We start from the raw sequence: 12,242 nt of genomic DNA, 5'->3' as shown, positions 1-12,242 counted from the left end.
GGCATGGTGGCTCACGCCTGGAATCCCAGTGGCTCAGGAGGCTGAGGCAAGAGGGTCACAGGTTCAAAGTCAGCCTCAGCAACTTAGTGAGACCCTGTCTCAAAATAAAAAATAAAAAGGGTTGGGATTGTGGCTCCGTGGTTAAGTGCCCTCGAGATCAATAACTGGTACCAACAAAACAAAACAAAACACCCCCCCCCAAAAAAAAAAAAAAACAAACAAACAACTGAGGGAGACATACAGATATTTTAAGGGATTGGATAAATATTAAAAGGGGAGGATCACAATTGTCAAAACAAGGATGTCAGGAAAAACTGTTAGGTGGAATGGGGTGTTTTTGGAAAGGGGGTGTAAAACCACTAAGGGGACCTGGGAGGGCATGTATATGCCTGAAATTGGGATCGGACATGGCAAACTGCACAGGTGAGCAAAAGAAACCATACCTGAGAAGGGAAAGGGGAGAGGGTTTTCTTAGGAAGGAAGATTCAAAAGGAGAGTCTTGAGGTGAAAAGGAAAAGTTAGGGTAAAAGCTGGGTCTAGGGGGGCAGAATGGAGGACCACAGATGTGGCCTCTCCAAGGCAGGAGGGTTGCTTAGGGGAGGGTTCAAGTGGCCCTCCTGACCTGTCACTCCTGCTCCTAGATCCATGGAACCTAATGAATGACTGCTGCCCAATTAAAAAAAAAGAATTAAAAAGATGAAGTACCTCTGAGACACTATCAAAATAAAAAATTACAGATTATTAACATTAAATAAGGAGAAAGACGGAAGGAAGAGGCAGAAAGCAACTTCCCAAATCTTGGCTGGGATTTGGATATCCAGTTCAGGAAATTGCAACAACTCCAAGCAAGATTGATCCAAAGAAGAATATTTGAAGTACATTATAATCAAACTATCAAAAGGCAAATACAAAGAATCTGGATAGTGGTGACAGATAGGAGGCTCATCACATTCGAGGGAAACGCTGTAAGGTGAACAGTAGAGAATGCAACAGAGACTTTGTGAGCCAGGAGGGAGTGGAATGATGTATGCAAAACAGAGAGGAAAGAACTTCCAATCAGGAGTAGTATTCCCAGCAAAGCCATCCTTCAGAATGAAGACGATGACGTTTCAGGACACAGAAGAGCTGAGGGAGTCCATCACCCTGCAATCTGCTTTATAAGAAATGCTAGAGAGTTTTCAAGTGGAAAGAAAAGGATATTAAGCAACAACGTGAAACACAGGAAAGAACAGGACTCACTCGTAAAGGTAAGTGCACAACACTCTAGTTCCGCAGTGATGATCTATTCAGGAGGGTGAGGGAGGAGGGGCCAGGCTGGAGGCAACAAACAAAATACCTGCCCCCCATCAGAAGATAGCTGCAAGGCAGCTGTCACCATCTGTTAAAGGCTGTACCATCCAGAAGATGTGGAATTTGACTTAACATAATGTGGGTGGGGAAGAAATGGGTGGAGGTTGTTTCTTTTCCAATGCTAAGTTGTTATTAGCTTAAACTACAATGTTGCAACTATTAAAGATGCTTTATGGAGTCCTATGGCAACCATAAATAACAAAGTCTCTGGAAGAGACATAAAAGGTAAAAGATCAAAACATACTGTCAGCAAAACTGAACACATTATACAGGACGACAGCAAGATTGGAAAAAAGAAAGAAAGTTAGTAAACGATGCTCTGGAGGCTGAGAGGAGGATCGTGAGTTCAAAGCCTGGCTTGGCAATTTGCGAGGCCCTAAGCAACTCAGTGAGACCCTGTCCCTAAAAATAACAAAAAAGGGTGGTGAGGAGCTGCGGTTAAGTGCCACTAAGTTCAATCCGTGGTGCCAAAAAGCCAGTTAGTAAACAATGAACACAATGGCAGCAGAAGATCCTTGCAGGTCACTAATTACTTTAAATGTAAACAGATGACACTCTCCAATCGCAGTGTGGCTGGGGATTTTAGTTCAGTAGTAGAGCGCTAACCTAGCATGTGCAAGGCCTGGGAATCGATGCCCAGTGCAAAAAAGAGGAAAAAGAAAAAAGAATCCAATAATATGTTGCTCGCAAGAAACACACTTTAGCCTTAAGGACAGACAGAGAGTAAAGTGGGGGGCGGGGGGAATATTCCAGGCAGGAGTAGCTATGTTTATAAGACAAAATAGAATTTAAATCAAAACCTGTAGAAAAAGCAAAGGTCATTCTATGATTGTAACGGTATCAATTCATCAAGGTAATGTATAATAATTTGTAAATGTATTTGCCACCCCTGTCATCAGAGCACCTAAATAAATTCAGCAAATACCAATGAATATGGGGGAGAAGCAGACGGCAATACAGCAATAGCAGGGGACTTCCATGACCTACTTCCAACAACGAACAGAGCATCCTGACAGAACGTCAGTCAGGAAACTTTGGGCTGGAATTAAACTTCACACCAAACAGACTAACAGACAATGCATGGCATCCCATCCATCAGCAGCAGAATACACATTCTTTGGCGTGCACACAAAACCTTGTCCAAGACAGAGCATATGTGAAGCCACATAACAAGTCTTAGCTGATCTTAGAAGACTGAAATTAAATTGATTATCTCTTCTGTCTATAGCAGTATGATCCTGGAAATCAATAATAGGAAAAATGCTAGAAAATTTTAAATTACGTGGAAATTAAAAAACATGATCGTAAACACTAATGGCTCAAGGAAGAAATTAAAAGTGAAATTAATATATTCTGAGAATCTGGGTGTGGTGGCACATGCCCATAATCTCAGAGCTTGGGAGGCTGAGGCAGCAGGAACTCGAATTTGAGGCCAACACTATCAATTTAGTGAGGCCCCCCAAAACAGCTGAAATGTAGCTCAGTGGGTTTAGTCCCCAGTACCAAAATACTAGCAAACTGAACTCACAAGCACATCAAAAGGATCATTCACCATGATCAAGTAGGGTATATCCCAGGGATACAAGTATGGTCCAACATATATCAATCTATGAAAACGATACAGAGGAAGGACAAAAGCCACATGGTCGTCTAAAGAGATGCCAAAAAACAAGAACAAACACCTCAACACAGTAAGGCTAACCATCACAAGCACACCATGACAATGTAATTAAGACCAACATTGAAAGCCTTCCTTCAGGATCAGGAACAAGACAAAGATGCCCACTCTTACTACTTCTAATCAAAACAGTCCTGGAGGTATCAGCCAGAGAAATTAGCCAAGAAAAAGAAATAAAAGGCATCCAAACTGGAAGGAAGAAACTGTCTTCCTTGTCATTTGTCTTCTGCAAATGACATGACCTTATATTTGTAAAACCTTACAGACTACCAAGAAGCTATTAGAAATAATAAATGAATTCAGTAAAGGCACAGACTACAAAATAACACAGAGAAGTCAGTAGCATTTCTATACACTAACCATGAACTATTAAAGGAATCAAGACAGCAATATCCTAATAGTATCAAAATACAAAAACACCAAACCAAAACAAACAAAACCACTCAGGAATAAATCTAATGTAGGAGTTGAAATATCTGTATGTGGAAAAGTATAAAAATGGATAAAAGAAATGGAAGAGACCACAAATTAAAGAAGATATTCCTCATTTATGGTTTGCAAAAATCAATATTGTTGAAATGTCCACATTAACCAAAGTGATCCACAGCTTCTGCAACACCTCTCTCTTTCTCTGTCACACACACTCTTCCCTAAAATTTGCATGGAATCACAAAAGATTCCAAGTAGTCAAAGCAATAAGAACGAGCAAAAAGAACGAAGTGGAGGCTTCACACGACCTGAACTTGATATCTACTACAAAGGTACAGGTTTTGTACCCACGCATACCGGGAACAGTCTGAAGAAGTGGTGCTGGGAAAACTAGATATTTCAAGAAGTATTCACTCATACAAAATTCAATCTGAAATGCTTAAAAGACTTAAACACAAAACTTGAAAATGTAAAACGAATAGCAGGGAACACGGGGCAAAGCTTCTTGACAGTGGTCTTTGGAAATTCCAAAAGTATAGAAAAACAAAAACAATGAATTGCATGAAATTAAAAAGTTTTGCACAAGGAAAAAAAAAAAAAAAAAAAAAAAATCCAAAACACCCAGCAAACCAAAACCAATTCATTAGAGAGAAAATGTACAGATTAGTAGAAAATATATGCAAGCAATTCATCTGATAAGCAGTTTCTAATAGTCATACTATATAAGGAATTAACATAACCCATTAGCATGAAAACAAAATACCAGATTAAAAATTGGATTGAAGGCTTTGAATGGACATTTCTCAAAAGAACTCACACAAATGACTAACACGTATGTGAATAAGTATCCAGCATCACTAATAACTTAATGAAAATTAAATCCATAATGGGATGTTACACAAGAATGGCTTTTATAAAAAAATAAAGATAAGAAAATAAAAAGAGAAGAAATGTTGGCAAGGGAAGTGTAAGGAAAAGGGAACCCCTGTACAGTACTGGTGAGAATGTAAATAAATTAGTAGAGTCATTACCGAAAACAGTATGGAGAGCCCTCCAAAACCTGAGTAAGCTGGGTGCCATGTGGAAAACCTGTCACCCAGAGGCTTGGGAAGCTGAGGCAGGAGGATCACAAGTTTGAGGCCAGCCTGGGTTCAATCCCCGGTACCAAAAACAAAACCAAACAATAAAAAAGCCAAAGGTAGAACTACTATAGGATCACACTATTTTTTTTTTTTTTACTCAATTCAAAAGAATTCAAATTAGTATGTTGAAGAGACACCTACACTCTCATGTACACTGCAAGACTGTGGACAAGACCCAAAGTAAGGAATGGACCTGAGCGTCCATCAATGGTGTGAACAGATAAAGAATGTGATATACACACACAAAGGAATAGAAGGAAATCCTGTCATTTGCAACAAGATGGGTGCACCCAGACGGCATTTATGCTTAAGGAAATAAGCCAGTCATAGAAGCCACATACGGCATGACTTGATCAGCATATGACATCTACCAAAGTAAAAATGATGGAAACAGAAAGGAGGACTGTGGTTTAGAGTCTGGGAGGGGATGGAGAACAGGGAGATTAAAGTGTACAAAGTTTCAGTTGGACGGGGGAAATAAGTTCTGGAAATCTATTGTGTGGTTTGGTGACTATAAGGAATAATACTGTATAGAATATTTGAATATTACCAAGTAGAGTTTGAAGGGAAGGTATGTCCTAATCACCTTGAGCCAATCATTTCACAGTATGTACACTCGTCAAACCATCAAGTTGAACACCATATTTATAACTTGTCAGTTAAGTAAAAATTTTAAAACACCAACGATGCTTAAAAAATAAATAATTACAATAACCCATCACTCCCATGTTAAAGAAAGCTAGTGCTGATTCCATTTAAAAAACAGTCCCCTCCTCTTCAAACCACACACTAAGGTAAAGCGCTAAAATTAACCTCTAGGAGGTATTTTTCTATCCCATCAGCTTCTTAGAAAAGCAGCGCTCGCAAGAAGATTTGAACAATTTTCCCCATGGGTTTGTGAATACCCCCTGGAGAGGGTTGGTCTGAGAATACACTGAGGCCACTGCATGGCCCTGACACATCCACTGGGGAGGAATTACTGGGATAAGGTGCTATTAGGGAGGACACTGAGGACTAAGTAAAGTAAAAGCCCTACAAGTAATACAAACACAAGTCATTTAAGGAACAAAAAGGAAACTCACCTGGACCTTGACTTTCAGATGTGTAGATATTCTGCCTTACGATGCTTTTCTCAGCTGGCCGAGGAGAGAGAGGACAATGAAGCGACACCCGTGGCTTTTTGGATCACAGGTTACCTTAGAAAACACATGTGAAGGAACAGTTGTCCCCAGGCCGTAAATAAAACCAATCAGAAACGGGAGGGCCAGAGGTCTCTGGGGTCCAGGGTCTAGTACCTGTCCTGAAACACGGGCTGAGCCTCCACCTGTCTCCCCAGTCAGGCACCTGTGCAGAGAGAGCAGGAAGTGTGGATCTGGGGCTTCCTCCGGTCACCCGCGAGCCTGCACCGGGGCAGGACACTTCTCCAGGACTGCCAACTCCGACCCTGCTCTATTGTTTTTCCTCTTTGGTGTCGGGATCGAACCCCAGGCCTGCATGCTAAGCAGCAGCTCCCGCGCTGAGCTCCCCGCAGCCCTTCCGTGTCCCTGACCGTCACCTTTGGGGCAGGTACGCGGGCGCTAGGTGAGGGCGGAACGGCGGCTGAGCACGGGCCACACTGCCGCCCGTCACACCCCCTGCGGCCCGGCCTCCTCCGAGGGGGGCGCTCCCTCCGCGCCCCACGTCCCCGCGCCCAAGGCCCCGCACACACCTGTGTCGCCGTGGAAGCCACAAAGCGCGGCCGTCAGCCCAGGCGTGCGGGCAGCAGGCAGGCTGCGGGCTGCGTCGCGGGCACGGCCGCTCACCTAGCGTGTTCCCATGGACACCGATGACGCCCACTCACGCACCTGTGCCATGGTTACGGGGACAGCGGGCAGCGCGCGTCACGCCCGCCCACGACTGCGCCCGCCACCAGCCGGCGCTAGTGCGCATGCGCAGAGGCCGCGGCCGGGACCGGCCACCGACACGTTGGCCCACCGCGGCAACCTGCGCATGCGCATCTCCAGAGGCCGCGGATCGCTGGACAGTGTCCTCAGACACCCCGGCCGTATCTATGGGAACCGGGCCGAACACCAGCCTCCCAGCACGCAGCGCAGGGGCCCCGAGAGGCGCGGGGTCACGCGATGGGCAAGTGCGGGGGGCGCGCCCAGGCCCTGGTGCCGGTGGCGTCTGGAGGGCAAGACAGCGCAGTCACACTGGATGCCACGGGCCGCCCGGGCGGCACCACCCACTGCGTGAGTTTTGAATTTGAAACAAGCACAGCGGAGGGCAGGTTAGGGTCCGCTAAATAGGCACAGGCGCTATCTGCCAATGACATACTCATAATGGACAAATGACTTATCATGGATTACAAATGAAGACGGTGGGGTGAATGCATCTATTTCCAGAAAAATGTATCTGCAGGGCTGGGGATGTAGCTCTGTAGTGTTTGCAAACATCTAACTTGAGTGCTGATATCCAGGGAGCTAAGAACGTAGGCTTTGTGGTATGACCAACGTGAATCTGAGCAGTGACAGGTATCAACCTGTTTCCATAATGGCAAAACTGGGATTAAGATTACCACAAAGTATGGATTTCCTAACTATTATGTGAAAAGATCTACATAACATATGCAGTAGAGGTTGGTCATCCCTAGTCCAAAAACTAAAATTCCAAAATGCTCAGGATTTTTTAGATTAAAAAAAAAAAAAAAAAAAAAATTTTAGTACTCAGGATTGAACCCAGGGGCACTCTACCACTGAGCTAAGTACATCTCCAGTCCTTTTTATTTTTCATTCTGAGACCATGTCTCACTCAGTTATCCAGGCTGCCTCAAACTTTGACTTCTCCTGTCCCGGCCTCCAGAGTTGGTGGGCTTATAGGTATGCAGTGCCTGCCTGTCTGGATTACAGATGTTACCCAGGAAAAGTCTACACAAATACCTCCAAATCTGAAAAACTCCAAAATCATAAACATTTCTCTTCCCAAGCATTTTGGATAAAGGGTACAAAAAACCCAATTTTTTTTCCTTTTTTCTGATTCTGGGGATGGAACCTAGAGCCTGGTGTGTGCTGGGCACACGTGCTCTACTACTGGGTGATATCCTCAGGCCAGTAACGTGTGACTTAACCTAGGTTAGCTACTACTTTGAGATCAGTAACATCACACATTACTTAATCCATTTTTATGAAAGAAATTCAAGTCTATTTCTCTTATGCTAAAGTACATGCTTCCCAATTCTGCTAATTAACCAATGCTAAATAAAAACAACTTTCAAAGCCTGACTGTTAAGCATGAGATTCTTTTTAATTTACAACAGTAGTAAAACAGATTCTAAGACACATAAGGAGGAAATGTTTCCTCTCCATCTGCAACTAGGGAGACGGGGACATGATTCTTCATCAAAAATGTAGCTCAAAGAATGAGAAAATTCCAAATTGAGAACATTGGAAAGAGGCTAAATCATGTGTTCTGCAGTTTAGGAGAAACTTCTGTAAACTATTGTCATCTTAAACATTCTTCATACATCTTAGAATTTTTCCTTGTAAATGTAATCATGGTAATGCCATTTTTACAATTTCTTTTTGTAAGGCATCAGATCGATAATTATCATGTTCTGTGAAAAAAAAAAAAAACACTAAAATCCTGGATGACCTAACTCTGAAAAGCTGTCTTGATCATTTGCTGCTTTGGGATTGGCTTCAAATGGTGTATCTCTTATCCTATAAGGCATGAACATGAGGGTGTTCAAAGCAAGAGAAATATCGCTGTTGCTCTCTTTCCCACACAAGCTCACAGGTGTACTATGTACTATGACCCATTGCCGGCATGGATTCCTTTTACAAACTAAGATCTGGAGAGTCTTTGACTCATTTACATGATCACTTAGAAGGATTTTATACTTTGGAAATAAACACAACCATGCTTAGAAGGGGAGTGAGGATTGGAAACACACACATGAAAACAGCAGTAATTAGCTCTGGAGAGGATTACTATGGGTAATTCTGACATTTGTGAACTCCTCAGGGTCCTTAAAATTTTTTTTTTTTTTTTTTCAGTAGAAATCCATTATTACCATTATAAAATACACAATATAAAAGAAGGAAGAACAGATTTATGGGGGATCTGTCTTCTCATCATTAAGGAGAAGCCTGTGATAGGCAGAAGGACTGTTCTCAGAGATGTCCATATCCTAGTTCACAAACCTGGGAATATGTCACGTCACTTGGCAAGGGAATTAAGATTGAAGATAAACATAAGTTGCTAACTAGGTAACCTAAAGATAAACCATCCAGACTTATCCTGGCAGTCCCAGTGAGATCACAAATACTACTAAAATTAGATGAGGAGGGCAGAAGATAAAAGTGTGATGACAAAATCAGGGTCAGAGGAAGGTGATGTGAGGACAGGCGTAGTGGCACACTGCTGTAATCCCAGCGGCTCAGGAGGCTGAGGCAGGAGGATCAAAGTTTGAGGCCAGCCTCAGCAACTTAGTGAGGGTCTCATATAAAAAATAAAAAGGGTTGGGAATGTGACTCAGGAGTAGCGTGCATTTGGGCTCAATCCCCAGTACTAAAACATAAAAAGAATTAAAAACTGAAAAAAGGAGGGAGGTGATGTGAAGACAAGTCAAGGACTTGCCTTTGCTGGTGTTGAAGGTAGAGAAAGGGGCAGAGGCCAAGCAGTGCTGGCAGCCTCTTGAAGCTGGGAAGGCAGGGAAACAGGCTGGCTCCAGAGTTCCCAGGAGGAATACAGCCTTGAGCAGATGGGTTTGGCCCAGAGAGAACTATCAGACCTCTGACTTTTTGCACTGTATAATACTAACATGTAACTCCTAAATCTGGTTAGTTATTACAGCAGCAAGAGGAAATTCACATAAAGTCTAATAATGAAATAAAAGTGTGATTAAAACAAATGGCCTGGGGCTGGGGTTGGAGCTCAGTGGTAGAGCATGTGTGAGGCACTGGGTTCAATCCTCAGCCTCCATGTAAAAATAAAAAAAACAAAGGTAGAAAACAAACAAAAAGAAACCAAAGGGCCCTGGACCACTCTTGCAGTCTCAGTAGTACAATCACACCCTGAGCATAAAAGTGCAGCCCACTTGCCTGTGCAGGCAGAGCCTGAGCGTGTGCAAAGTGGAGAGTGTGCCTGGTACATGCCATGCCCCTCTCCTTCAATGAATCATAAGCTATCAGGCGCTGTTGGGTACTGTACTTTCAAAGGTCTTATAAAAAGGAATTTCTAGGAAGTTTAAATTTCTCGTGCTCCATTTCTTCATGTGAGTGTTGCTTGCTATGTTGCATTTTGCTTTCCCTCCTATGACTCTCTGTAAACATGAGTCTTCAGAGCTGCATAGTGTTATCTAACATAATGCAATTGTGGCTTGCGACCACTTCCATTATCCTGAATACTAACTGTGATCAAAGAAATCAATAGTCTTGATTCCAGTCCACTGGGCCTCGTTTCTTAGGGACATGTGCAACCCTTAAGATATCATGAAATTATAGACTTTATCATCTAAAAAACCATAATCACCCCTGCCCCTGCAACACACAAGTTAACTGCACCTGCAAACATACGATGAGTGTTTGTACAATTTACCTTGGAAAGTTATAGGTGGAGCTCAAGGAAGGGCCTCAGGCTGAGCTTCCTGTGCTAGGCTGTCTGAGGCTCTGGTTCAGTGTGTGACCTCTCAGTACAGAGTCACCTTCACAGGGTTGTGGCTATTGTGTGTGAACACACAGGCTTTCCATGCAGCCTCCACGGGAGGCATTTATTGAGCACTTATGCTCCAGTGGCTCATCTCTGGGCTTGAGGTATATTAACACATTTCGCCTTCATCACAATCTTCACACAACTCAAAAGCCAGGAAAAGGAAGGGACAGGATTGAAATCCTGATGCAACAGATCAGGATTAGCAAACTACTGGCCACAGGCCAAATCCAGTCTCAGCCTGCCATGGATAGCCAGAGTAATGAGCAGTTTTACATTTTTAAAGGGTTTATAAATGGAAATATACAAGAAGAAGGGAGAGGGAGCATAATTCTTTCCTGAAATGTGAGCTGAGCCAAGTGGCTTCCATTGAAAGAGTATGGGGAGGCAGAAGTAGTAACTTACCTCAGCTAGGTGGTCAAGGTCAACCTCAGTAGTCATAAACCAGATTAATAGTATGTATTCTTGCTATGATGAGATAAACATGGCAATTACCTCTGCTCATTTTACTGTAGGCCTAAGATCTACTCTAATCATGAGAAAAATATTAATCAAATTCCAGTAGAGGAGCATCCAACAAAATACTTCACCTTGGGAATTGTTGAGGTCATTGAAATTGAAGTCCAAGAAGCCACCGCAGCCATGATGAATCTGAGGAGATGTGACAACAGATGCAATGTGGTGTACTGGAGGGGACCCTGGAATGCCCAAAGAAAGTTAGGTAAACAGTACAGAAAATGGGATGGATGTCAGGCGTGCACAACTGTGCATGGCTAGGGCAAATTTTCACTTACTGATTACTGGGAAATATCTCTGCCTTTGCGCAGACCCCACTCTCAAAACTTCCACATAGGTGACACCTTCGCCATTTACCAAATAAAAGAAGCAAATCACCTTCGGTTTTTGCTGTGCTGAAACTAAAACTAATGGGAAAAAGACTAAAAATTTTTGTTTTTTGATTCCACCTAAAAACGAATCCCCTTCTTATCAAAACACTGTAAAATAAAGTGCCAACATTAACCCCAGGGGTACTTCAGGATGTTTTTTCTGGAGGACAGGTGTTCAGGGGAAAAGAGGAAGATGCACACGAGGCGTAAGCACCTTTCTGGATGCAGGCTACATCAGAAAATACCCTCGGAAGGCACACCCGCCCCGGGTACATCCTAAGATCAGTCTGAAAATGGAACTGGAGGGTCTTAGAGCTGCCTGGGGTTCTGAAACGCGAAGTCGGCCCTCTCGTAGTTTCCCATCTCAGTGCTTCTTCCCAACAGGAATTCTCCTCCCCAGATCCCCAGGTCTTTTCAATCGGGTTCCCTGCGTAGGAGTAATTCTGGTTCTGCAAGTGTCTCCAGCGGGCCCCGGGCGTGGGCAGGTGAAGTCGGGAGAAGCGGCAGCCGCCGGAGGCAGGGCATACGCCGCCCCTGTGCCTTCCCCGCACAAGCCGGGCCCCTGGCGGCGGTGACGCACAGAGCCCGGCGGCCTCACCCCGCGACGCCCGCACAGCCGGGCGCACCTGCGCCTCGGTGACTGGGACAGAGCCCGCCCCCAGCCTGCCACTCACAGGGCCGCACCTGGCTTCTCCGCGGCTCCGAAGCCGCGGGCAGGTTATTTTCGGGGCTCCTCCCTCGGTTCCTCTTCCTTGCGCCATCCTCGCCGCCTGGCATGAGGGTCCCTCCTGGGGTCCCAACAATGTCCCACTCCGGCAGATCCGCTTTCCGCCCCGCTTCAGGAGCGGACGCAGGGCTTGAGAACTCCGGAGGGCACCCAGGAGGAGCCCGGTTTCAAACTCCCGCCAGCCCATCAGACCTCCCGACATGCAACTCGGCGGGCTCCTCCCTGGGCCGTGCCCCAGAGACCTCTGGGATACGTAGTCCGGAAGCCCGGAGTCCAGGGAGCGGAAGCGCCCCGCCCTTTTTTCCCAGCATGCAGCGGTGCACCGCCCTAACGGCGCCGAG

The 12,242-nt window shown here is 44.6% G+C and overlaps 1 protein-coding gene across 3 annotated transcripts in view; it reads right to left on the bottom strand.

The window, feature by feature from the left end:
• The window catches only part of ZNF331 (zinc finger protein 331), a 28,476-nt gene extending 20,851 nt beyond the window's left edge, over positions 1 to 7,625 (bottom strand). Inside the window, exons 1-2 of one of the 3 annotated variants that reach the window (XM_079118179.1) lie at positions 6,308 to 7,625; positions 5,682 to 6,154 (exon numbers count right to left, since the gene is read on the bottom strand). The gene's annotated coding sequence lies outside the window, so the exon portion shown is untranslated. The remainder of the gene's footprint in view (positions 1 to 5,681; positions 6,155 to 6,307) is intronic. The other 2 variants (XM_079118180.1, XM_079118181.1) reach the window with 2 other exon arrangements.
• Positions 7,626 to 12,242: the final 4,617 nt, after the last annotated feature.

This window comes from Sciurus vulgaris (genome assembly GCF_902686455.1).
Source record: "Sciurus vulgaris genome assembly, chromosome: 17".
Taxonomy (NCBI): Eukaryota; Metazoa; Chordata; class Mammalia; order Rodentia; family Sciuridae; genus Sciurus; species Sciurus vulgaris.
The sequence above is the reverse complement of the archived record's forward strand: the minus strand, read 5'-3'. Positions and strand labels throughout refer to the sequence as shown.